Below are 12976 nucleotides of genomic sequence, written 5' to 3' on the forward strand. Positions count from 1 at the left end.
TGATTTTATTGACATGTTTTAATAATTATTTTAGGAATAAAATACAAATAAAAATAGTCGTACAATGAAAATGATTAACCAATAAGACAGCGTCTCTGAAAAAATGGTCTAAAACTACTAAAAAATAGATTTAAGTCTCTTTAATATTCTTCCAAAAGTCTCCTAATGAAAAATATTAAACATATTGAATTTTGAAATGTAAAATTTGTAATAATTTACCCAGTGTTTCCTGGGGCTCCAGCTTGTAACAAGACATAACCTCTTGTAATTCTTATCTTCACCTTTTCCATGTTTCTATTTTATTTATTTTTTTATCAAATCTATTTGTTGATTCTCTCTCAGTCTGGGTCACTGAATCCAATTACAATACAACCCCTTAAGCCCTTTGATTCTGCTGACAGAAGTGCTGCGCTCCCCCAGCATGTAAGCTGCCTATCAGATAATAGCTGTTCCCACCTTCACCTGCCGCTCCTCCGTCGCCTGCCCCGTCTTCACCCTCCTCTTGGGAAATCTGCGAAGAGCAGCTGCCCTTATCAATGAGCTTTTCCCCCTCTCGCCTCCCCAGCTGCCCACTCCCGATGACACAGAGCACCAAGGCCACATAATCTGCCTGGCCTCGGTCTGAATTTAACCACCAACATTAAACTCAGTGTGACGACACGCTCTCCATATCACTGATGCAGATGTACACCATTTACACCACATTATCCACCAGCAGTCCGAGCCAATGCAGTGATCACTAATACACAGCATACAATCAGATGGAAAACCCCAAAAGATTGGACATGTATCAGATTTTAATGCTACGTATGAAATTAGGCCAATTTGGGCCTGAAAATTTCTGATTCTGTGTGTTTTTGCTGTTTACATCTGTTTCACATTTGACGAAAAAAAAAAAAAAAAATCTGATCAGATCGGATTTGGACCAATTTTACCTGATGTGTGAATGTAGTCTATTGGGCTTTCCCAGCTACCTCATTTAGATTGGATGTTGTGACTTTTTAGTTTGGTCCACACCAAAATATCAGGTACAATCAGATGGAAAACCCCAAAAGATTGGACATGTATCAGATTTTTAATGCCACATTTGAAAGTAGGCCAAATTGGAGCTGAATTCTGTCTGATTCGGTGTGTTTTTGCAGTTTACATCTGTGTCACATATAACAACAAAAAAATAAAAAATCAGATCAGATCGAATTTGGACCAATTTTACCTGATGTGTGAATGTAGTCTATTGGGCTTTCACAGCTGCCTCATTTGGATCAGACGTTGGGACGACACGAAAATAGCAGGTACAATCAGCATACAATCAAATAGAAAACCCCAAAAGATTGGACATGTATCAGATTTTAATGCCGCATATGAAAGTAGGCCAAATTGGACCTGAAAATGTCTGATTCGGTGTGTTCTTGCTGTTCACATTTGGGTCACATGTGAAGAAAAATCTGATCAGATCGGATTTGGACCAATTTTACCTGATGTGTGAATGTAGTCTATTGGGCTCTCCCAGCTACCTCATTTAGATTGGATGTTGTGACTTTTTAGTTTGGTCCACACCAAAATATCAGGTACAATCAGCATACAATCAGATGGAAAACCCCAAAAGATTGGACATGTATCAGATTTCAAAGCCATGTATAAAAGTAGGCCAAATTGGAACTAATAATGTCTGATTCGGTTTGATTTTGAATTTTAACATTTGTGTCACATATGACAACAAAAAAACTAAACAGATCAGATCGGATTTGGACCAATTTTACCTGATGTATGAATGTAGTCTTGTTGTTCATCAGGCTGTCCATGTGATGAGGAAGAAAGCAGGACCCATCAGACCAGACCACCAACTTTTATCGCTCTAAAGTCCAGCTTTGATGCTCACATGTTCTTTGCAGGAGCTTTCTGTCGGTTCCCTCTAGACAGGATAGCCCCCCACAAGCCATGGAGCTCTTTGGCAGACATTACAACCTCTTCAGTGGCCAGGACACAACCTTTACGTTTACTGAAGGTACTACCAAATATTCCATTCAGGCTTCTGCTCAAAGCGTCACTTGACTTGACCGAATAGCCCCTACCCACAGGGATGCTGGATCATACATAATAGACATTAACGCACAAGCGGAGGAAATGGGAAAAGGGTTGTGTGAAATGTTGCACACCTTAAATGACTGATCATACTAATGAGGAGAAAAGGGTGTTAAACTATTAACACTGTGAAGAAGCAGTGTGTGAGTGAGTGTGTGTGTGAGTGTGTGTGTGAGTGAGTGTGTGTGTGAGTGAGTGAGTGTGAGTGAGTGTGTGTGAGTGAGTGTGTGTGAGTGTGTGTGAGTGAGTGTGTGTGAGTGTGTGTGTGAGTGAGTGTGTGAGTGAGTGTGTGAGTGAGTGAGTGAGTGTATGTGTGTGTGTGAGTGTGTGTGTGTGAGTGTGTGAGTGAGTGTGTGCGAGTGTGTGTGTGAGTGAGTGTGTGTGAGTGTGTGTGTGAGTGTGTGAGTGAGTGTGTGTGTGAGTGAGTGTGTGAGTGAGTGTGTGAGTGAGTGTATGTGAGTGAGTGTGTGTGAGTGTGTGTGAGTGAGTGTGTGTGAGTGTGTGAGTGAGTGTGTGTGTGAGTGAGTGTGTGAGTGAGTGTGTGAGTGAGTGAGTGAGTGTATGTGTGTGTGTGAGTGTGTGTGTGTGAGTGTGTGTGAGTGAGTGTGTGCGAGTGTGTGAGTGAGTGAGTGTGTGTGAGTGTGTGTGTGTGAGTGTGTGAGTGAGTGTGTGTGTGAGTGAGTGTGTGAGTGAGTGTGTGAGTGAGTGTATGTGAGTGAGTGTGTGAGTGTGTCAGTGTGTGTGAGTGTGAGTTTGTGTGTGAGTGAGTGTGTGAGTGAGTGTGTGTGAGTGTGTGTGTGAGTGTGTGTGAGTGAGTGTGTGTGAGTGTGTGTGTGAGTGTGTGTGAGTGAGTGTGTGTGAGTGTGTGAGTGAGTGTGTGTGTGATTGAGTGTGTGTGTGATTGAGTGTGTGTGTGAGTGTGTGTGAGAGAGTGTGTATGTGAGTGAGTGTGTGAGTGAGTGTGTGGAGATTAAAAAGAACTTTTATTTAAGTGTTATTTAAGTGTTATGTGAGAATTGGTACCCCACACCTAACCCTAACCCTAACCCTAACCTAAACCCTTGATTCAAGTTTAAGGTTTAGGTTAGGTTTAGGGTTTAGGGTTGATTTAAGGATAAGATTTAGGTTAGGGTTCGGGTTAGGATTAGGTTTAGGATTTAGGGTTGGTTCAAGGGTAAGGTTTAGGTTAGGTTTGATTCAAGGATAAGGTTTAGGCTTAGGATTTATGGTTGATTTAAGGATAAGGTTTAGGTTAGGTTTAGGATTAGGATTAGTTTTAGGATTTAGAGTTGATTCAAGGGTAAGGTTTAGGTTAGAGTTAGGATTTAGGGTTGATTCAAGGTTAAGTTTTAGGTTAGGGTTAGGACTTAGGGTTGATTTAAGGATTAGGTTTAGTTTAGGTTTAGGATTTAGGGTTGATTTAAGGCTAAGGTTTAGGTTAGGGTTAGGGGTTAAGGGTTAGGATTATGTGTAGGGCTCCCTTAAATTGACAGTCATTTGCATTTACACATCATGTCAGATGTGCGTCCACAAGGCCCCTATAATGGATCATCCAATTATATGATACCGAAATGGGTTAAAGTAGCTGAATGCGTTTATTAGAAGGGGTGTCCACAAACATTTGGACATACAGTGTGTAGTGTTTTTGCAGTGTAAATACAGGCTGTGTTCATCCTCTTTCTATAAGTATCAGATAAAAACCCTGTGAAAGTCTGATTTGTCTGTAAGGGTCTGCTCAGGGATCATATTATACGTATAAGTATGACGAGAGAAATGACCTCATTCTGTAAGAGTGTGTAATCTACTGTAAATCTCATGACTCCATGAGCAGTATAGGTTTCATCAACGGAAATCAATTTTTATGCTTTTTATTTTTTCATCCAGCACATCCTTTTCTTTAATCCTGCAGAGCCGATTTCTTACCGCCGTTTGCATCATCAGCCCAGTCACTGGACAGCAGGCATACCGCTATCCTACCTAATGCATGGTGGGTGATCCAGCCATAGTGTGCATGTCCCTTTTATCTCATTAAAGGATTCCTCCAGAGTGGTGTGTGAGCTGCAGCTGCATGTCCACATTAGACCTGGAGATTTCTCTGTGATACCCTGTTTCTATCACTGTACACTCTCAAACTACTGGCTTGTTACTGGTACTGTAAAGCCTGGTTGAGCTGTTGGGTCATTATGCTGGCCACTTGGATACTGAGTGTGGCACAGTGACCACCCAGCCAATGGATCAATTATTAGCATCAATTAAGTAAAGGCAACTTCCATAAAAAGTTTGTGGACACCCCTTCTAATGATTGCATTTTGCTACTTTAGGTTGCACCCATTGCTGACACAGATGCACAAACACAGCTTGTTTAGTCCCTGTAGAGAAGTACTGCCAATATAATAGGACTCCCTGGAGCAGATCAACATCATGAGCCTATTGGCACCATGCTGCCTAATAAAGCCAGGTGTGGGCTAGTAGAGGGGTATAAAGCCCCTCAGCAGCATTGAGGAGCTGTGGAGCAGTGGAGGAACTGTGTTCTCTGGAATGATGGTGGTGGAGCTCCATCCAGTACTTTTGGGATGAGTTGAGACGGGGTGGGTGATTATCTGATATTGTAATATAATTTATAAGTGCAATCAAATCCTCACAGCAATGCTCCTCCTCCAAAATCTAGTAGAAAGTCTTCTTCTCTGGACAGTAGAGACAGTCACTCCAACAGAAGCAGGATCAACTCTTTTGGTGACACTTTAACTTTGATCTGAAATAAACATCAGACTCTCAGTAACGTCTAATCTCAACATCTAATCTCAGTGAGGGAACATCTACAGCTCTAATATAGACCATGAACCAGCTGCTGTAGACACCAGTCTGGAACTGAAGACTAACTGGATTAGACTGAGATTTATGGTGAGGCTTAGGCAGTGGGTTAAGGTTAGGGTTAGGATTAGGATCAGGGTTAGGATTAGATTGTGGTTTAAGTTTAAGGTTAGAATTAGGATCAGGGTTAGGGTTAGGTTTTGGGTTGAGGTTAAGGTTAGGATTAGGATCAGAATCAGGATTAGATTGTGGGTTAGCCTAAATTAGGTTTTGGGTTAGGTTAAGGTTAAGATTAGGATCAGGATTAGGTTGTAGGTTAGCCTATGCTAGGTTTTGGGTTGAGGTTAAGGTTAGGATTAGGACCAGGGTTAGGGTTAGGTTGTGGGTAAGGTTGGGTTAGGTTTTGAGTTGAGGTTGAGGTTAAGGTTAGGATTAGGATCAGGTTCAGGATTAGGTTTTGGTTTAAAGTTAGGATTAGGATCAGGTTTTAGGGTTAGGTTGTGGGTTGAGGTTAAGGTTAGGATTAGGACCAGGATCAGGGTTAGGCTGGGTTTGGATATTAAGTCTACTTGATGTATCAGATGAACAGTAAATCTACTGAATGTCAGTAAAGCATCTTCAGGATCTTTACCTCAGTGGATCCAGACGCTTCACTGCTGCTGCTGAACTGATCTGCTGCTGGAACTGATCTCACATAGTTTATTCATCATCTACAAAAAAAATAATTTGGGAAAAAACAATGAACAAGCAAGTGTCCCAATACTAAGTGTTTTTTTTTTTTTACTAAGCTTTAAAAGTAAGTTTACTTTTTTTAAAAGTAAAAATAACATAGCACTGTATTTTTCTGAGCTGACGATGTGTGACTGATAGCATTAGCTAACATTAACTTGCTGTTGCTAATGTTTGTTTCCACTGTTAAATTGGAGGGTCACTGATAGTTGTACCCTATTTTATGATATTTTTCCAAGCAGATAAATATAGGGATCATTTCATGTAGATTAGCTAGATCAGCTAATCTTGCTAGCTAACCAAACACACATGGCTGGACTAGACCTTCACTAGACTTTTCTTAAAAGGGACCCTAAAATGTTAAACTGTTCAAATTTATCATAGTTGAATAAAGAGAGTTTGGTAGAAAGACCAAAACAGAGCTATAAAACGGGCCGATTCCAAAACCCCAGAACTGTTACATCACAGTCTTGACTTGTTATATTTATACACCCAATATTTAGATACACCCACTAGAGAAAAAACAGTCTTTAAAGGATAATACTCTTAAAGACTAAAGCTCAAATGTCAGAATTTCTGCAGCAAAAAAAGCTAAAATATTAATATTTTGAAATGTAATATTTTGTAATTATCGGGCAAAACAAACAACCTCCCCTCAAACAGTTAAAAGTCACCCAGCACTGAATCAAAGTTACCACATATTAGCATTACATTTACAACAAGAGTGTTGGATTACTCATACAACCCAGCAACGCTGGGTCCGTTTACCCCAGTGTGTGTTCTGCTATATAGTGACCCAGGGCTGTATTGTGTAAATGACCCAAAATGGGTTGTTTTTATCCAAAAAATAAATAAACATTAATAAATAAATAAGCAAACAAGCCAGTTAGCTGAGTGTGTGGAGACTCCAGCAGGAAGTGCATCACTAACTGTGCATCTGGAGGGGAAATATCTGGACTTCCATGATATAATTAACCTCCGGGAAAACACACGGCTGATTATGGCTGATCATATTAGCTTCACTCACTGCCTCGCCATGTCAGGAACAGCTCTTTGGCGTAGGAAAATGCCGAAGGCCCCACTTAGAGTCTCCAGACCAATTAACTTTCATTAGTCAGTCGTCTGTTCAGCGCCAGAGCTACACGGATACACTGCTCAGCAGAAGTTTGGGGACACCTGGCTTTTGGCAATGATTCTAATCCAAATGAGCACATTTCCGTTGTTAGTTTATCATATTATTCAGGACAGAAAGCTGTTTAGGTCAAATACTCATTTTTGTTGTGAATGTCAGCTGTTCTGATCTGAAAGCTTAACCCACCTGTAGACCAAAAGAGCTGTACTTTTAACAATAGTCAATAATGTGGTCTCTATGGGACATTGTCTATGTTGGGAATTCCTATGGGACATTTCCAACTTCTATTTCCAGCTTAAAAAAAAACAAAAAAACATTTAATGCATATACCTTTGCTATTTCAAGACATAATGAATATAACTTTTCTTAGTGAAAACATTATGCAAATATTTTCAACTTATTTTACTTAATAAGAAATATTGAGAGAAAATACAAATACCTTTGTCAATTTTCAAGAAATAGTGCAGCTAATTTTGTTTATTCTATGAAATTATGCAGATACTGTTTCTATATAAATTCTAAAGCATATATTATATTATAAATAAATAATACACATAGCTTTGCTATATGTTTCAATATTAATAGTAAAAAAATAAAAGATGACATTTAAAATATATATTTTTGTTATTTCAAAAAAAATATGTAGCTAATTAAATACTATTTTAGCTGATTTTCAAAAAATAATGCAGATGATTTTGCTTATTTTAAAATAAATTTGCTTTTAACAAAAATAATGTAGTTAATTTATTTGAAAATATTGCAGATGATTTTCATCATTTCAAGAAATAATAAAACATAATTTATAATGTAGATCAATTTCAGTAAATAATGTTAAGAGCAAGCCAACATTTCTTCCCACACAGTTCGTCCAAATATAAATATACACAAATGGGAATAAATAAGTTTGATAATCTCTAAATATAAAATATTACATATTCAGGCTATCTGAAACTCGGGTGGGTGATGAGGTGTTTTCTCTTCAGACGAGCAGTCATTGCTTGTTCTGCTAAAAGCTACACAGTACATGGAGTCACAGCCCGTTTTACACCAGTGAGATGAAGATGTTTGAGGATGTGATTTGCTGCGGTGTGTTTAGGGGTGGTAGTGAAGCAGACGGTGACATATAGTGCCCACCCCTTCCTGCTGCACTGCTCCCACTGTATATCACACCCTGACACCAGCCTGTCTCAGCCAGCATCATCAACTGGACTTTCCAGCTCTCCACGTTATGACCAGCGCACTGTTTTACTGCCAGCGCTCAGGGTCGCACTGACTGATCACCAGCACACACACTTATTTACTGCTGTGTGTATTTACTGCTCTATCTACTGAACTGTGAGGGATGGCTGTGCTTTAAAGTAAAGGTAAGGTAAGTTAAGGTGAAAGGGAAATCACAGGGCCTTGTCTTTTCAGTACGGGGATGTATTTGTGAGAATCAGGGAGGGTCTCTGAGCTAGCTGAGCACTTCTCTGATGTCTCGGAACTAACTTAACTAATAAGACACCAACAGTTTTACTGTTAATGTCTTGCATGTTAGGTAAATATCCACAATTCAGGCTAGAAACAGTAAGTCCACCATTCAGCACAGAGCCGGCCCAAGGCATACTCGAATTAATCGGCCCAACAACACCAGGGGCCCCCCAAGAGCACCAAGATATCATGATCAAAAATCTATATTTTAAAAATAACATTGAATAATAAAATTAAATGGTATTACACAGATAAAAGCAATTTTTCGGGTCACCAATACTAGGGCAAATGCAGATATGCAATGCTTGGTTGGTGGGTAAAGGCCCAGGAACTTTAGCATATTGGCATGATGAAACATCTGGTCCTGAGGTGGTGGTATGGGGGATCCCCAAATAGAAATCTGCTTTCTCAACAGGGTGGTCATGAGATAGTGAACAGTTAGGACGAATAGTGAGGTTTCAAGCAGAATTTCATGTGAAATCCGAATGTGATCCGATCACAATGTAAGGTGTAAACAGGCTTAAAAAGTTGTACTGTTCATATTTTTTTATTCAGCACATTGACTAATCATCCATATTATCCACAATGCACGTCCTAATCTACCCCCTGCTGTGTGCTTGATGCTGGGGCGAGTCTGTTTTAGGCTGGGTGCTGCTGCCTGCCTGGCTTCCACAACGGTTTCTCCTTCTAAGCGAATTTTCCTGTTTGCCACAACCCTCCAAGCTCCTTACTTTTTTCTTCCATTCAGTTTTTCTTCTTCCTGTCACTCTCTCATGGACTGAAATGCCCTGGTTCTGCTGTTCTGCTCCAACCTGGTACTCCACCCACTTTTGATGGTTCCTGCTCCTGGCATATGCTTAATAGATAATACTGAAGTACAGTGATAACTACATATGGAATAACAACATTTTGGGAAACGGAACATGAAAACCCTGAAGTTATGTGTCTACGACAAGCCTGCACAACCCCTCCATCACCCTGTCATCTCCCTTTTAACTGTCGTCTATCATTCCTGGCTCCACTTATCAGAGGGGGAACTGGATTCCCACCGCAGAGCAGAAGCCAACCCAACTCCAGCGAGTTATCACCACAATCCTACAGTCTTCTCCCAAATCATCATAAGCTGAAGGCATGTTCAGAAGAAGTACAGTAACTCAAGTATATTTCATCCCTCGTTATTAAGATTTCTGTTAATTGCCATTCAATTGAATGTCAGGAGAGAATCTACGAGGCATCTACTATGGACCATCCAAGCAAAGTGATCCCGCAAAACTGTTAAAACTGTTAAAAATGTATCCCATTCATGCAGTCTCAGGTGGTCTTAGATGGTCTCAGATACTCCCTTTGTTGAAGATGGGTCTGGGGTAGGGGGCAGAGTAGAGGGCAGTGTGTGTCAGTAATGGTCAGGATAATTAAACCAGTAGAAACATGAGCACACTCGAGAAAAACAGACCAGAATAAGCAACACAAGCGAACCTCCCGCCTCCTCCAGTCTGAGGAAGTCGAGGAGCGCTGGAGGAGCGTGGAGAGATTGAGAGTATTCTGGGATGTTGTTTCAGTGACTCCTAAATACACTTCTCTATTATGCATACAGGCGTTTTTTCACAGCTCTGGAAGTAAGCAGAGTTCTGAATCGCCCTTTCTGATGTTCTTTGTCAGCAATGTCAGAGAGGCATATGGCCCTGGCACGCTTTACTGGAGACGCCACACTCACACTGCCTCTAGATGCTTAGCTGTGCTCTCGCTCTCGCTCTCTTTCTCGCTCACTCGCTCTCTCTCTCTCAATTCAGTCGAGTTCAGGTTGGCTTTACTGGATTGCCTGTTTCAACTACAGTGTTGCCAAAGCACCCAAACATTATAGCTGAACATTTTGATGCAATAAAAGAGATAATACAATTATTGGCAGCAACTAATCTTGTGCCACCCGACAATGTCCACCATTTTTTTGGAAGTACAAATGCACCAGACAGTTCTGGGAGAGCAGAGTGGAGTCCTTTTCAGACCAGCTTTGGATTCTGCTTTTTTAGAATGTGGAAACAGCCTTAGAAAAGCTATGTGATCATTTGTAGGGTCAGTTGTTTCTTAAGTCATCTGCCACCGGTGCCAACTGAAAACAACATAAATATGATAGACATGGACCTATTGGCACCATGCTGCCTAATGCCAGGTGTGGGCTGGAGGGGGCAAACGACCCCAGCATTAAGGAGCTGTGGAGCAGTGGATGAACTGTGTTCTCTGGAATTATGGTGGTGGAGCTCCATCCAGTACTTCTGGGATGAGCTGGGGAGTTTGGGATGAGGTAAGATGGTGATTATCCAACATTTGACCTCATTAACGCTCTTGTGGTGGAATGCAATCAAATCCTCACAGCAACGCTCCTCCAAAATCTAGTAGAAAGTCTTCTTTCTTAGGCAGTAGAGACAATTACTCCAACAAAAGCAGGATACAATCTTTTTAACACCCTTGAAAGAGCAGGTGTCCCAATACTTTTGTCCAAATAGTGTACTTTACTATTCATAGCTATAAGTGAAAAAAGAAGAAGATGTTCGTTGAGTAAAGGAATGCTTAGATAAGTAAGATGAGTAGTGTAGTGGGTGAGACACCGTTTGGGCCGCAAAGTCCACATATTCAGTGTGAAGTGAAATTTGCTGCCACTGGAATTTTTTATTCCATGTCTTTTCCCATTCAAGCTTTTTCCTGAGGCTAATTTTACTCACGTTCAGAATGAGTTTCCATCAGCTCACAGCTCAGTACACGAGGATAAAATCCATCACACTGTTAAAAACCCATCTGAGAAATCTGGAGGGAGTTCACAGGGACTGTTCTCATTGCTGCTAAGTTTAATGTTAGAAAATGTCTGATAATCAGCTGCAGCTCTTTTCTGTCTGTTTAATGTCTGATACCTCCGTTAGATTTTACACTTCTATTTCTCCCTCACCTCACCAGCTGCCTTCTGTCATGTGCACTCTCTCAATACACAGAAACACCTGAACACTTATTATTATTATTATTATTATTATTATTATTATATCATTGTCAAAATGTACAAATGAGAGATTGCTCCACTGAGAGGGTCTATGGAGGCAAAATTACACTGTACCACTGTCTTTACTTCAGACTGTATACATGTATACATTCAGCATTCTAGCTCCTCCCCCAATGAATGTATAGATCATATATATCATATATACAGTCAGCATTCTAGCTCCGCCCCCAATGACTGTATAGATCATACATATAATAAATACAGTCAGCAGCTGAGCTCCTCCTCCAATGACTGTATAGATCATATATATCATATAAACAGTTAGCAGTTCAGCTCCTCCCTCAATGACTATATAGATCATATATATCATATATACAGTCAGCGGTTCAGCTCCTCCCCCACTGACTGTATAGATCATATATATCATATATACAGTCAGCATTCTAGCTCCTCCCCCAATGACTGTATAGATCATATATCATATATACAGTCAGCATTCTAGCTCCTCCCCCAAGGACTGTATAGATCAAATATATCATATATACAGACAGTGGTTCAGCTCCTCCCTCAATGACTGTATAGATCATATATATCATATATACAGTCAGCAGTTCAGCTCCTCCCCCAGTTTGATTTAAGGTGGAATGGAAAATTTAAATAAGAGGTGAATTTGGCTGTTTTTTAATCATATTCTCTTAAAAATGTGTAAACTAACTGTATTTTAAATACCATCTTTACTAAATGTAATTTAGACTGAACCTGTATAATCCCCGCTATGACAATACCACATTAATATGGTATATTTTATATTAGTGCTGTCAAAGCTAAGCGTAAAATAGACACTGAACACTGAATTGTTTTGACAGTCAAGTTTGTTTTAAAATATCCTGATTATTTTCCTAATCCAGAAATACTCCAGTTATCTGTCACGCTGGATTAAAGTCAGCAGTGTAACAAAGATTAATGCATTACGTGACAAGGCTCATGTCGCCTGATTAACTGAATACAGCTTTGGTCTATATGTGTGTGTGTGTGTGTGTGTGTGTGTGTGTGTGTGCGAGACAAAATGTGTGTGTGCTGTAGTCACATCAAAGAGAAGCAACTTCAAAGTGACATCCTCCTGGATGGCCATGGCCCCCAAAATGAGGCGCATGCAGGTCATGCCCCAATACGTCTAATAATCCAGACCTCTGATTATGACATGATGCACCTCTAAACACTCGGATCTCATCTGGCACCAGTTCATTAAAGCGACAGTCTGGAGAAAAATGCACGAGTTCATCAACCACACCATGTCCGGGGTCTGAAGTTTGTTTTGTTAGCCTTGCACTGTAACTATGTATACGTATACACCACTGGTTAGCATAGTGCTAACTGTAACTGCTTAAATGACTATACTTTACATTGAGACTATTAGAGATGACTGACCTCTACATGCTAATTGGTAATGCAAATCAAGTCTAGGGGCCCTATTTTAGCGATATTTTGGTAAGCCGTCAATCGCGCATCATGCAGCTTGATTTATGGGGCGTGTCGGTGTGTCTTTGCTATGGTAATGACAGGAAAAGTTTGCCTTGCGTGACTTGAAACCCACAAAAGTCATGAACTGAGTCTCTTAATGAATCATGGGTGTGTTTGTTTTGGGCTAACGTGCAATAATAAACCAATCAGCGTCTCACTCGTCGCTCCCTTTAAGAGCCAGGTGCGGTCAGACTGACCTTGGCGGGTTGCTATTTCAGTGGTGTAAAGCGTGGGGGAGGTACGAG

The sequence above is a fragment of the Salminus brasiliensis genome, chromosome 5 (assembly GCF_030463535.1).
Source record: "Salminus brasiliensis chromosome 5, fSalBra1.hap2, whole genome shotgun sequence".
NCBI classification, from domain to species: domain Eukaryota; kingdom Metazoa; phylum Chordata; class Actinopteri; order Characiformes; family Bryconidae; genus Salminus; species Salminus brasiliensis.